We start from the raw sequence: 13,009 nt of genomic DNA, 5'->3' as shown, positions 1-13,009 counted from the left end.
AAGGAGCGAGGCTTCGTCAGTGTGCATCGCTAGCTACGTCGTCCGTACAACTGGGGCGAGTGCTAGTCCGTATCTCGAGACCTGCCTTGTGGTGGCGCTCGGTCTGCGATCACACAGTGGCGACACTCGGGTCCGACATGTACTAATGGACCGCGGCCGATTTAAAACTACCACCTAGCAAGTGTGGTGTCTGGCGGTGACACCACAAAGTGTATCTTCCAAATCATATGAACAGCCGTCTCATGATGAACTTGGCAGTTCTAAACCGGTTACGGCGCTATTTACTTAAACAAACAGTAGTATTAATAGTGGCTGGTTGCTGTCTTCTTCTTTGTAAGAATCAACCCACATTAATTGTACACAGCCGTGGTCTCACTATGTCAGTTTTAGACAAAATACCTTTATAGAATGAGATTTTCACTCTGCAGTGGAGTGTGCGCTGATATGAAACTTCCTGGCAGATTAAAACTGTGTGCGGGACCGAGACTCGAACTCGGGACCTTTGCCTTTCGCGGGCAAGTGCTCTACCAACTGAGCTACCAAAGCACGACTCACGCCCCGTACTCACAATTTTACTTCTGCCAGTACCTCGTCTCCTACCTTCCAAACTTTACAGAGGCTCTCCTGTGAGGACGGGGCGTGAGTCGTGCTTGGGTAGCTCAGTTGGACGCCGGCACGGTAGCTCAGCGTGTTCGGTCACAGGGTTAGCAGCCCTCTGTAATAAAAAAACTGAGCTAATCGATCAACAACGAACTTAAACGGATGTCTTACGACGTCCGCCCCGACCAGATGCAACGAACAAAAGCGAACAAAAATGAGATTAAAAAAAAAAAAAAAGTTGGTAGAGCACTTTCCCGCGAAAGGCAAAGGTCCCGAGTTCGAGTCTCGGCCCGGCACATAGTTTTAATCTGCCAGGAAGTTTCAAAACACCTTTATTCTTTACTATTAAGACGCTACCATAATCGAGTCAACTTTAGGAAATCCGTGGCACCAGTGTTTTTGACAATTTTCATCTGCGAAGCGGAGAAATATAGCAGTCAATAGAGGCTTTGCCATAGAGACGTTTACAAAATCACGATGTAGACAGGTGAAGGATCTGCACCCAGGGTACAGAGTAGCTTCTTAATTGTAGAGGTGTTTTCACGAATAGGCGGAAATGAAATTTTTTCGATACTTTACAACAAACACAACTCACTTTTTTGTTTTCGCTCCTAATAGAAAACAAACAAAATACTCGGGGAGTGCCGTGCTTGTCAGCTAGTTAACATTGAGACAGCACACGAGGCGAGTTATAAGATTCATACTACTTCGCGTTTTCCAATTGTCTTTTATCCTGCTCGTAAGAATTCCAGTCTCAGAAACGGCAAAATTCATCAGGTGCAAAGCAGAAGAGCAAAAGCTGTGTGTTCATCTCAATTTCCATCTTGTTTGGAGATCCTGGCAACAGCTAGACGTTGAGGACAAATTCCAACACTAAACGGGAACCATGCATTTAAGGAACGTCTGTGTACACTAGCTCTCAATGAGTTTATAAGAAAGTCATAGCGGATTTCTGTGGAAAGAAGAAGGAGAAGAGGAATATCAACCTGTGACCTCGGAGAAGAAGTAATTCCGGAAACATTCAATGACTCCTGTAGACTTTCAAAGCAGTAAAAATCACATGCCCGATACACCAGTTGTTCAGGATTAATACATTGATTGACAAGGAACAGAAACATTGTTGAACAGGCAATGATGGACGACATGAAATACAGTACATAGGCAATAGAGGTTGAGTAGCATATTTGCAATGAAGAGTGGTACAGATTTCAGCACATGGGAAAGCAAGGCTACATACATAAAGTCGCAGTTTCGAATCCTGCCTCGGGCATGGATGTGTGTGATGTCCTTAGGTTAGTTAGGTTTAAGTAGTTCTAAGTTCTAGGGGACTGATGACCTCAGATGTTACGTCCCGTAATGCTCAGAGCCATTTGAACCTTTTGAAGTCGTTTCTGAAAGTATTTGTATGTAGTGTAGCCATGTATGGAAGAGAAACATGGACGATAAATAGTTTAGACAAGAAGAAAAATGGTGTGTTACAGAAGAATGCTAAATATTATATGGGTAGATCACAAAACTAATGAGGAGGTACTGAACAGAATTGGAGAGAGAAATTAAGTCCCATAGTGCTCAGAGCCATTTGAACCATTTTTTTTACGAACATAAATAACTTTCGTGTTTGACACAGGTCAGACTCCCATCATAACAATCGATTTCGGACTCTCAGCAAGGAATGTCCCCTCCTCGAGCACTAATTCACGGGTTGCACCTGTTATGTATGCTGGCTACCAAACTGTTGAGGGTACTGTTCCATTCTTCTGTCAAGGCGGTTTTCAGTTCTTGCACGATTCTGGGAGGGGGTTTTCGTTGAGAAACACGTCTGTCAAGGCCTGATTTACAGGGTTTGAGTCCGGGGAGTACGCTACCCATATCATACGTCAATATCCTCACTTTTCACTGTGTCCGGCATCTCAGCGATCTTGTGTGAGTGGACATTGTACACAAACAGAAATTCGAGACCAACTGCACCCTTAAAACATCCAGACGTCATCCAGAATAATCTCCCTGTAAATCTGCTGTGCCTTAACGGTGCCTCGTTCAAAGATATGCAGCAGTTTCGGCCATTGTGCATTTACCAGCCCACACCATAACGCCTAGACCATTACCATGTCATTCATGAACATTCTGTGGTGTGAGACGTGTTCCCCTCTCTCTTCCCACAATAACTGATGACCAGAATCACTTGTCACTGTGAAGCGGGATTCGTCAGAGAACCTCACTCTGGACCAGTGTTACTGGCCGCAACCAATTTGCCATACACCAACAAAGTCTTTCTCGACTGTGGCGCAATTTAAGTGGGATGCATTAAACAGGCTTCCGAACACACAAACCAGCCTGCTTTATTCGTTTCGAAATGGTTCTGACAGAGTCAAGCATACCTTAACCGGCTGCAAGGTCTGCAGTGATCTGCCAAGGAGTGAAATGTCTGTTTGTTTTCTACACTAGAGCTACGCATCGATCCTCTTGCGATGTGGTGGCCCATCTACGACCACCAGCACTCTTTCGCATAACATTTCCATCTTCAGCGGCCTTTTTTAATCGCGAGATGAGATTTTTAGACACATCCACTACTGTGCTCGCAGTGACATTTTGACGAGCGTCAAGGGATCCAACTGCTCTTCTACGATCCTAATTACTCAGACGATGTCTCACAGATGTGTTGCCGTACAGCACGGCATGTCGCACCGATTGGTGTCACAACAACCTTCATCAAAGACAGTGCTGCAAGAACTGTCGAACTGATAGCCTGCGGCCGGCCGTTGTGGCGGAGCGGTTCTATGCGTTACAGTCTGGAAGCGCGCGACCGCTACGGTCGCAGGTTCGAATCCTGCCTCGGGCATGGATGTGTGTGATGTCCTTAGGTTAATTAGGTTTAAGTAGTTCTAAGTTCTAGGGGACTGATGACCTCAGCAGTTAAGTCCCATAGTGCTCAGAGCCATTTTTTTGTTACATTTTTACACAAGTGCGTATCATTGTAACAAACTAATTACCATGTAAAAGGTTTTTTACGTGTTAAATAACGACATAGCATAACATGTAAAATTAATCCTAAACCGAGACTCCAGTACCCCTTGTCATATCCGCTTATGTCAATGGATTTCGCCTTATGCGTTTCGTATGGTCGCTAGAATGATTTGCTATTCGCCTCTCCTCTGCTTTATACTTTCCGTATTGAGTCACGTGCCCGCAAAGCTACGGGCAGAATTCAGTCAGTGTTTTGGCTCATCAGTATATCCTGTCCTGGCTGTTGGCTCCACAGACGCACCTGACTTGGATACTGGAGGTCGCAGACCATCGATATAGCATCATACATGCTACTGTGCACTCCCCCCCTCCCCTCCTCCCTCCCCACGTCTGGCCTACTGAACTTTCTCGAGACGAAGATAGTTACAGGGCGCATTCAAGTTATAGACCCTCCGATTTTTTGTCTCGTAAACTAAGTACTTGAAAACTGTGAAACGTGTGCTAAAAATCGATCAAAAGTATCCGCACACCTGGCTGAAAATGACTTAAGAGTTCGTGGCGCCCTCCATCGGCAATGCTGGAATTCAACATGGTGTTGGCCCAACTTTAGCCTTGATGACAGCTTCCACTCTTGCAGGCATACGTTCAATCAGGTGCCGGAAGGTTTCTTGTGTAATGAAAGCCCATTCTTCACGGAGTGTTGCACTGAGGAGAGGTATCGATATCGGTCGGTGAGGCCTGGCACGAAGTTGGCGTTCCAAAACATCCCAAAGGTGTTCTGTAGGATTCAGGTCAGAACTCCGTGCAGGGCAGTCCATTACAGGGGTGTTATCGTCGTGTAACTACTCCGGCACAGGTCGTGCATTATGAACAGGTGCTCGATCGTGCTGAAAGATGCAATCGCCATCCCCGAATTGCTCTTCAATAGTGGGAAGCAAGAAGGTGCATAAAACATCACTGTAGGCCTGTACTGTGATAGTGCCACGCAAAACAACAAAGGATGCAAGCCGTTTCCATGAAAAACACAACCACATCATAACACCACTGCCTCCGAATTCTACTGTTGGCACTACATACGCTTGCAGATGAAGTCAATGTGGGAAAGCTTACATTGGCCGTTTGATTCGCACAGTGCATGACAGGTGTGTGGAACATCGCTGTCATACGAGGCTACAACAGCCGGAAAAATCGGCAGTAGCAGAACACTGCCTAAATGAGGGACACGGTATGAAATTTGATGAAACTGTGGTTGTTGCCAACATTTCCGGTTTTTGGAACAGTGTCTATAAAGAGGCGATTGAAATTAGGTTGGCTGATAATTTAATCAACAGAGACAATGGGTTTCCTCTTAGTACGACGTGGAATCCTGTATTATCGCCCATCAAAACTGAACGTTCTTCGGTGCGGCCTTGATTGCGATATATCGTTGCCAGCAGTGTTTCACTAAGGCGGCGCCACCTCCCTGTCTAGGAAGGCAGAAACCGTGATGGGCGGCGCATGCGTCGTGTACTGAACGGTGGCCTATATAGGACGTCGATTTGCAACCTGGCGTCAGTTCTCAGAGGGACTCATCAGCAGAAGCAGCATTTTCCTGAAGATGGCGACCTGTTGGATCGCCGAAATATCGAGTCAAGTTGATTTTAGGATCCGGCAGCAAACCCGAAGAGACTTTCAAGACTTATTAAGCCGGGAAAGCCTACGTAATCACTTCACCGGGAATTTGCCATACCCACACCCTGTCATCGGATGGCCACATTGTGTACAGTGATTCGTCACTCTACACGACGTTTTTCCACTGATGAATCGTCTAATGTTTAAGCTTCTTACATCAAGTAAGGCGTCGTTTGGCATTTACGTCGTGATGTGTGGCTTATGAGCAGCCGCTCGACCATGAAATCCTCCCGCCTAACTGTCATAGTAGTTGCAGTGGATCCTGATGCAGTTTTGAATTCCTGTGTGATGGTCTGTGTAGATGTCTGCCTATTACACATTTCGACCCTCTTCAACTGTCGGCGGTCTCTGTCAGTCAACAGACGAGGTTAGCCTGTATGCTTTTGTGCTGTACATGTCCCTTCACGTTTCCACTTCACTATCACATCGGAAACAGTGGACCTAGGGATGTTTAGGAGTGTGGAAATCTTGCGTACAGACGTATGACGCAAGTGACCCCTAATCGCCTGACCACGTTCGAAGTCCGTGAGGTCCGTGGAGCGCCCCATTCTGCTCTCTCACGATGTCTAATGACAAGTGAGGTCGTTCACATGGAGTACCTGTCAGTAGGTGGCAGCAAAATGCACCTTATATGAAAAACGTATGTTTTTGGGGGTGTCCGGATACTTTTGGTCGCATAGTGTACTTGACACCAAGATTCCATGGCCGTTGCGAACGCATCTTCAGAAGCCGGGTTTGACCACTGGAAAATCGCATCCGTGTCTGATCTAGTATCACAAGATGAAAAGGAAGTCCCATTCATGCTTTCATCATGCATCGACATTGCCTGACAACATGCAACGCGCGCAAGCTTGTGGTCGTCCGTCAGCATTCATGGCACCCACTTGGAAACACTTTGCATCATTTTAAGTAACAAAAATAGTCCTCATTCTCGCCGCTGCTGCTTGGGTTCTGTGTGTTATTCAGTGCTGACATATCGGTCACGTATTCACAACAAGCGCACGCGTATTTTAAAACAAACCGAATGTTTCTGTCTGTTTCCAGTCCTAAGGCAAAAAATCAGAGATTTCATAACTTGATAGCACCTCGTACATCACGAAGCTTGCAAGTGCCCCCATCCTGCCTCAAGAAGCCCAGTGTCCGCTAATTCACCTCTTTCATAATCCCTCTATTGTGACGCACATTTCACTTGTTTCTGGTACAACAACATAGTTTTCATCGTTATTACTGCTTTGTTTGTATTTTTTGTAACTAAAATGACTACATTTTACTTTAATACTGCTTAGTGCCTATGAGGCCATAATTTTACTGCTGTTTCCTCTAGATCTCTTCTTCTTAAGAAATACTATGGTGTATCTTCCTATATTCCTTGCGAAGGAAAACAAGCCGTATTTTTTGTTTTCCATGAGGGAGGTTATCATGGTAAATCCTGACATAGATTCTTCTGTAAAACAGGATACATGCAGTATGTTTTTGAAGCTGTATATCTAGTGTGCAGTAACAATGAGCAGATAAATTATTTTGAAATGTTCTTTGTATGCTAGTCTTAAAGTTTGCATCAGGATATCAGATGTGTTCTAGAATATTAATTTTTTGTATTTCATGTATACTGAATAAAATTGTTGATGTCAAAAAGAGTCTGTGGCTTAAATGCATGAGATTGGCATGTCGCAACACGGCTAACACATGACAGCAGAAGAGCAAACCAGTCACAGTGCAATTTCTCTGTTGCAGAAAGCTTAAATGCAGTCACGAGGACTATTCCATGCATGCAAAAGCAGAATATCAATAGACGACAGTAATTAACAGTGTAATATTACACAAAGGAGGATTATCAATTTTGTAATGTTCTGGTATTGACTCTCAAATTTAAAGAAGGGTACCTCTATAATTTTGGGCAACTGAGGCAATTTTACTGTAGTAATATCTAGTTCTGTGCGATGTAAAGACGCAAAATTTGCTAAAATTTTAGCTAAGGAGCTATAAACGGCGTTAATGTTGACAATTTTTATTATGCTTGAGTAGCGGTATGAGTCAAATATGTAAACCCAATGTGTCCCTGCATATACTTGCTTTTATACAGCGTACCTTTTGTTTTATGTTCTTTTAACTTAGTAATTAACAGAAAAGTAATTATACGGGTAACTATGACATTCCCCGTATTTATAGACCCAGATCTTTGTATATATATATGAATTCAACAAGCGAAGTAAGAATGATATGTACTGTTATCTTTTGAAAGCAACATTCTTCCACTTAAATTTGAGGAACTTTAGTATTCGTGAAGTAAAGCGATGCGTTTTTCGCTTCAAGCAACACCATCAGATTTTGCAACAAAGTGTGTTCTCTCTATTAACTATCCTTAGCAAAGTGTGATCACCATTTGCGATGGAGCATGAGCAGAAATAGGCCTACTCAGGGGGACAAACGTTGCTACCTCACCATTCAAAAATTCAAACAGCTTCGCGATGTGAATTTTACTTATCCTTCTTATTCTTGCGTAGATAATCCAGTTGTGAATAATGTCTTCTGTAAATACAATCAGAATTTATAGTGCTTACATCTGGTGTAAGTAGCAGACATTTTGCTGTAAAGATCGTGAGTCTTATATGCGCTTGTTATATTGGACGTATGCCGCATCTAGAATGGGCCTCAACCAAACGGTTTTGTATCCATGTCGGGAAATAAAAATTCATTTTAATGCCTCGTATCAATCGGCATTTACTGTAACAAATTTTGCAGAGAGCATCCTTACAACTTATACCACAGAATGTACCTGCAAAATTGTGTCTCTGAACGACACATAGTTCTCGAGGTATGATGTCATGAACATTGAGATGAGTGGAAAACTAGATTTTGCTTAAAACGGAGCGCAAATTACCCTCAGTACAATCATCCAGTGTTTGATAATAACAGCACTTAGCGATTGTCAACAAACTTTAAAAATAATTTCGAAGCTTGTCTGGACGTTTTTCGCTCTTACATGCTTAACGTAGAATATTTAAAACACTGCAACTCTTTGTTCAGAAGTTTTAATCTGTTTAATACATGGAAGTTCAATTCTATAAAGAATCGGAAGTTAACTGGTTTGTAACTGAACTGTACCTGTTGCATCGGTGAACGCAGAACGCATTTCAAAATGGTTCAAAAGGCTCTAAGCACTTTGGGACTTAACATCTGAGGTCATCAGTCCCCTAGACTGAGAACTACTTAAACCTAACTGACCTAACGACATCACACACATCCATGCCCGAGGCAGGACTCGAACCTGCGACCGTAGCAGCAGTGCGGTTCCGGACTGAAGCTCTTAGAACCGCTCGGCCACAGCGGCAGGCGCAGAACCCATTTCCTTGCTATATTATTGTGATGTCGATGCACATTGGGCTAGGAAAAGAAGGAAGATTAGGGTTTAACGTCCCGTCGACACCGTCGTCATGAAGCACGGGGCACAAGTTCCGATTACGAAACGATGGGGTAAGAAATCGGTCGTGCCGCTTCCAAAGGAACCACCGCGCAATTTGCCTGGAGTGATTTATCGAAAATAGCGGGGATTTGAAACGCCGTCCTCCCAAATGCGAGTCCAGGTGCTAGACGCACATTGGTCAATAAATGAGGGAGCAGTCGAGCTAGCTACAGCACAAATTACCTTACTAGCACACGGAGTATGCAATTTACCACATGGACTGGTAGCTGCAGTTGGCACGAATGTAAAGTTTTATTTTTTACGCGTGAGTTTAAAGCCATTCCAACTTCCTAAATTCGTTCATATAAAACAGTGGTTCCCGACCTTTCTGAGACCATTACCCCTGAGTGCAATCAGATATTAGCTAGTTCCTCCCTCCCCCTGTCATACAACATCATCATCATTAGCTCTAACTAGACTTGAGTATGAAAAAAAATTTTCTTCGAGCATTTTTATTTTTAATGAGGCAAGATAAATGACAGTTTTATTGAACCACGAAGTAACGAGTTAATGAGGCAATGATACTACTTACATATAACAAGATCTTTTTATGACATGATGAAGCTGTTCTCAGTGCATCGCGTGTGCTACCTACACCCATCCTCTGGAAAGGAAGACACTTTTTACAAAAGATGCTTCCTCTGCACCGATATCCTTCCCAGTGACACATCTTACAGCCACAGCCTGCACCCTATATTTAAAATCAACCGAGTTAAAACATATGCACTATACAGTCTGAAAGCTCTTGATTCTGGTATTCCTTACTTTCAGAACTGGTAGTAATTAGAAGATTTGAAGTTGCCAATGCTTTTTGTCTGACCAATGCCACTAATAATAAAAGGTGTAACCCGACGACATTTTGTCTCACGTTAATGCTGGTATCTGAAAAAAATATTAGTAACCCACGTATTGTGGTATCAGGCTTTATCTAGTCGGCCGTACTTTCGAATACGTGCGCCGCCAGTTACGCCCCCGCTTTCCCTACAGCCGCCATCGTGGCAAGAGGGAGCTGCCGCGAACGACCACACAGCTGCCTATGGGAAGTGGCAACAAATGACTGTTCACTTTGGCGTTCAGAATGTATGAATCTGGCGACATACCATCTGACTTTCGGAAAAAATATCATCCACACAGTTCCGAAGACTGCAAGAGCTGACAAGTTCGAGAATTATCGCACAATCAGCTTAACATGCATTGAAGTTACTGACAAGAATAATATACAGAAGAATTGAAAGGAAAGTTGAGGAGACGCTAGATGACTATCAGTTTGACTTTAGGAAAGGTAAAGGCACCAGAGAGGAAATACTGACGTTGCGGTTGATAATGGAAGCAAGACTAAACAAAAATTAAGACACGTTCATAGCATTTGTCGACCTAATAAAGTGTTCAACAGTGTAAAATGGTGGAAGATGTTCGAAATTCTGAGAAAAATTGGGGTAAGCTGTAAGGAGGGACGAGTAATATACCATATGTATAAGAGCCAAGAGGGATTCATAAGAGTGGACGATCAAGAACGAAGTGCCCGTATTAAAAAGGGTGTAAGACAGGGATGTAGTCTTTCGCCACTATTGTTCAGTCTGTACATCGAAGAAGCAATGACAGAAATAAAAGAAAGATTCAGCGGTGGGATCAGAATTCAAGGTGAAAGGGTATCAATGCTACGATTCGTTGATGACATTGCTGTCCTGAATGAAAGTGAAAAAGAATTATATGATCTGTTGAGTGGAATGAACAGTCTAATGAATATAGATTATGGATTGAGAGTAAAGCGTAGAAAGACGAAAGTAATGAGAAGTACGAGTAGCAGAAATGAGAACAACGAGAAACTGAGCATCAGGATTGATGGTCACGAAGTAGATGAAGTTAAGGAATTCTGCTATCTAGGCAGCAAAGTAACCAATGACGCAAGGAGCAAGAAGGACATCAAAAGCAGACTAGTACTAGCGAAAATGGCTTTCCTGGTCAAGAGAAGGTTACCAGTGTTAAACACAGGCCTAAATTTGAGAAATAAATTTCTGAGGATGTACGTTTGGAGCACCGTGTGGTAGTGAAACAGGAACTATGGGAAAACCGGAACAAAAGAGAATCGAAGCATTTGAGATGTGGTGCTACCGATGAATGTTGTAAATTAGGCGGATTGATAAGGTAATAAATTAAGAGGTTGTCCGCAGAATCGGAGAGGAAAGGAATATGTGGAAAAAAACTGACAAGGAGAAGGGACAGGAATGTAGGAGATACGTAAAGACATCAGGAAATAACTTCCACGGTAATAGAGGGAGCTCCGGAGGGCAAAAACGGTAGAGGAAGATAGAGATTGGAATACGTCGAGAAATAATTGAGAACGTAGAGTGAAGAGGTTGGCACAGCAGAGGAATTCGTGGCGGGCCGCATGGAACCAGTCAGAAGACTGATAACTCGGAAAAAAAAGTCTACTCACAGGATATGTAATTCGCGTAAATTACGGGCCGTTGATTTGCGTACGCGGTGGTGGAGTCCGATGGCGTCCCAGATGTATTCCATAGGATTTACATCAGGTGAATTTCGTGACCGAGATCTCAGTATGAGTTCACTATAACGTTCCTCAAACCACTGTAACATGGTTTTGGCTCCGAGACACGGCCAATTATACTGCTGAAAGATGACATCGTGCCGGCCGCTGAGGCCGAGCGGTTCTAGGCGCTTCAGTCCGGCACCGCGCCGCTGCTACGGTCACAGGTTCGAATCCTGCATCGGACATTGATGTGTGTGATGTCCTTAGGTTAGTTAGGTTTAAGTAGTTCTAAGTCTAGGGGACTGATGACCTCATATGTTAAGTCCCATAGTGCTTAAGTTCCATTTGAACCATTTGATGACATCGTCATCGGGGAAGACACCAACCATGAACGGATGCAGGTGCTTTGCAGCTGTCAGCGTGACTTCGAATATTACCAGAAGACCTACACAAGAGCTAGAGAATGTCTCCCACAGCATAATACTGCTCCCTCCAGCTAGCGTCCGTGATGTGCTGCACGTTTCGAGCCGCCGCTCACCTCGATGACATCGTTTGTGGAGGCGACCGTCGACCTAGTGTAGCAAAAATGTGATGCGCCAGAAATGCCGACACGTTTCCATTGATCGACGGTCAAATCCCGATGGTCCAGTGCCTACTGCAATTGTAATTGACTATCTCGTTGGGTCAACATGTGAACATGTCAGTGCTGTCTGCCGCGGGGCATTATATTCAAGTATATGATGAACGGTGTGCTCCGAAACGCTGGTGCGTGCACCAGTATTGTGCTCTTTCGGCAGAGATGCCACAGATCACTATCCTACTTTAAAGAGAAGACAAGCTACCGAACCCCACGTTCTCTGGAGTCGTGGACGTCCAACCACTTAGAGCCTAGTGCTGGTTTCATTGTCCATTTACCTCATTCTGTAGATACTCATAACAGTAGATCGTGAATTTCGCCGTTTTCAAAGTACTTCATCAGAGGCTCTGCATAATAATAATCTGCCCTTTATCTAATTGGACTTAGCCATTTGCAGCCCATTTCTTCGCTAGGGTGATCTCCTGTCGGTGTATGCTCCGCTTACATACCGCGTCACGTGTCACAAACGGCAACAAGTGGCATTCAGAGTCGCTGTGGGCAGTGGTCATGATGTTTTGGCTTATCAGTGTACTGACGCTGCAAATACAGCAACAAAGTTATGTGTTATTTTTACTCTTTGACATTAGATGTACGATAAGGTAATATCTGAATTCGCTTTTGATGAACGGAATCTGTTCCTCGCTTCTGTATCCACTAAAGAATCACACAGCGCAGCGTGCAAAGGAAGACGAAACAATTATCAGTATTACAGTCTTGTGAAGTGGTGGGCGTAGTAATGACTTTTTTTAAAAACTAATTTAGTGTCATATCTGAAATACCGTTGAACTTTTGCTTTTACCTCTCAGAAAACTTCATTTTACCCCTGAGAGGGAACCACTTATGTAACATGTACAGTCTTCTGAAATCGGCCGCATCTTTTTGAAACGTTCTGTACCCACTAGGTAACTACGTTTTACTTCTGCTTCTACATCTACATATATACTCTACTAGCCACCAAGCGGTGTGTGGCGGAGGGCACAATTCGCGCCAACGTCATATTTCCCCCCCTCCGTTCCACTCGCCGATCGCGCGAGGGAAAGACAACTGTCTGAACGCCTCAGTACGAGCTCTTATTTCCCTTATCTTTGAATGGTGATCATTGCGCGATTTGATAGTTGGTGGTAATAATAAATGCTCTACATCCTCGGTGAAGATCGAATTTCGGAATTTAGTGAGCAGCCCC

The sequence above is a fragment of the Schistocerca americana genome, chromosome 8 (assembly GCF_021461395.2).
Source record: "Schistocerca americana isolate TAMUIC-IGC-003095 chromosome 8, iqSchAmer2.1, whole genome shotgun sequence".
Classification (NCBI taxonomy): domain Eukaryota; kingdom Metazoa; phylum Arthropoda; class Insecta; order Orthoptera; family Acrididae; genus Schistocerca; species Schistocerca americana.
Note: the sequence above shows the minus strand (reverse complement) of the source record.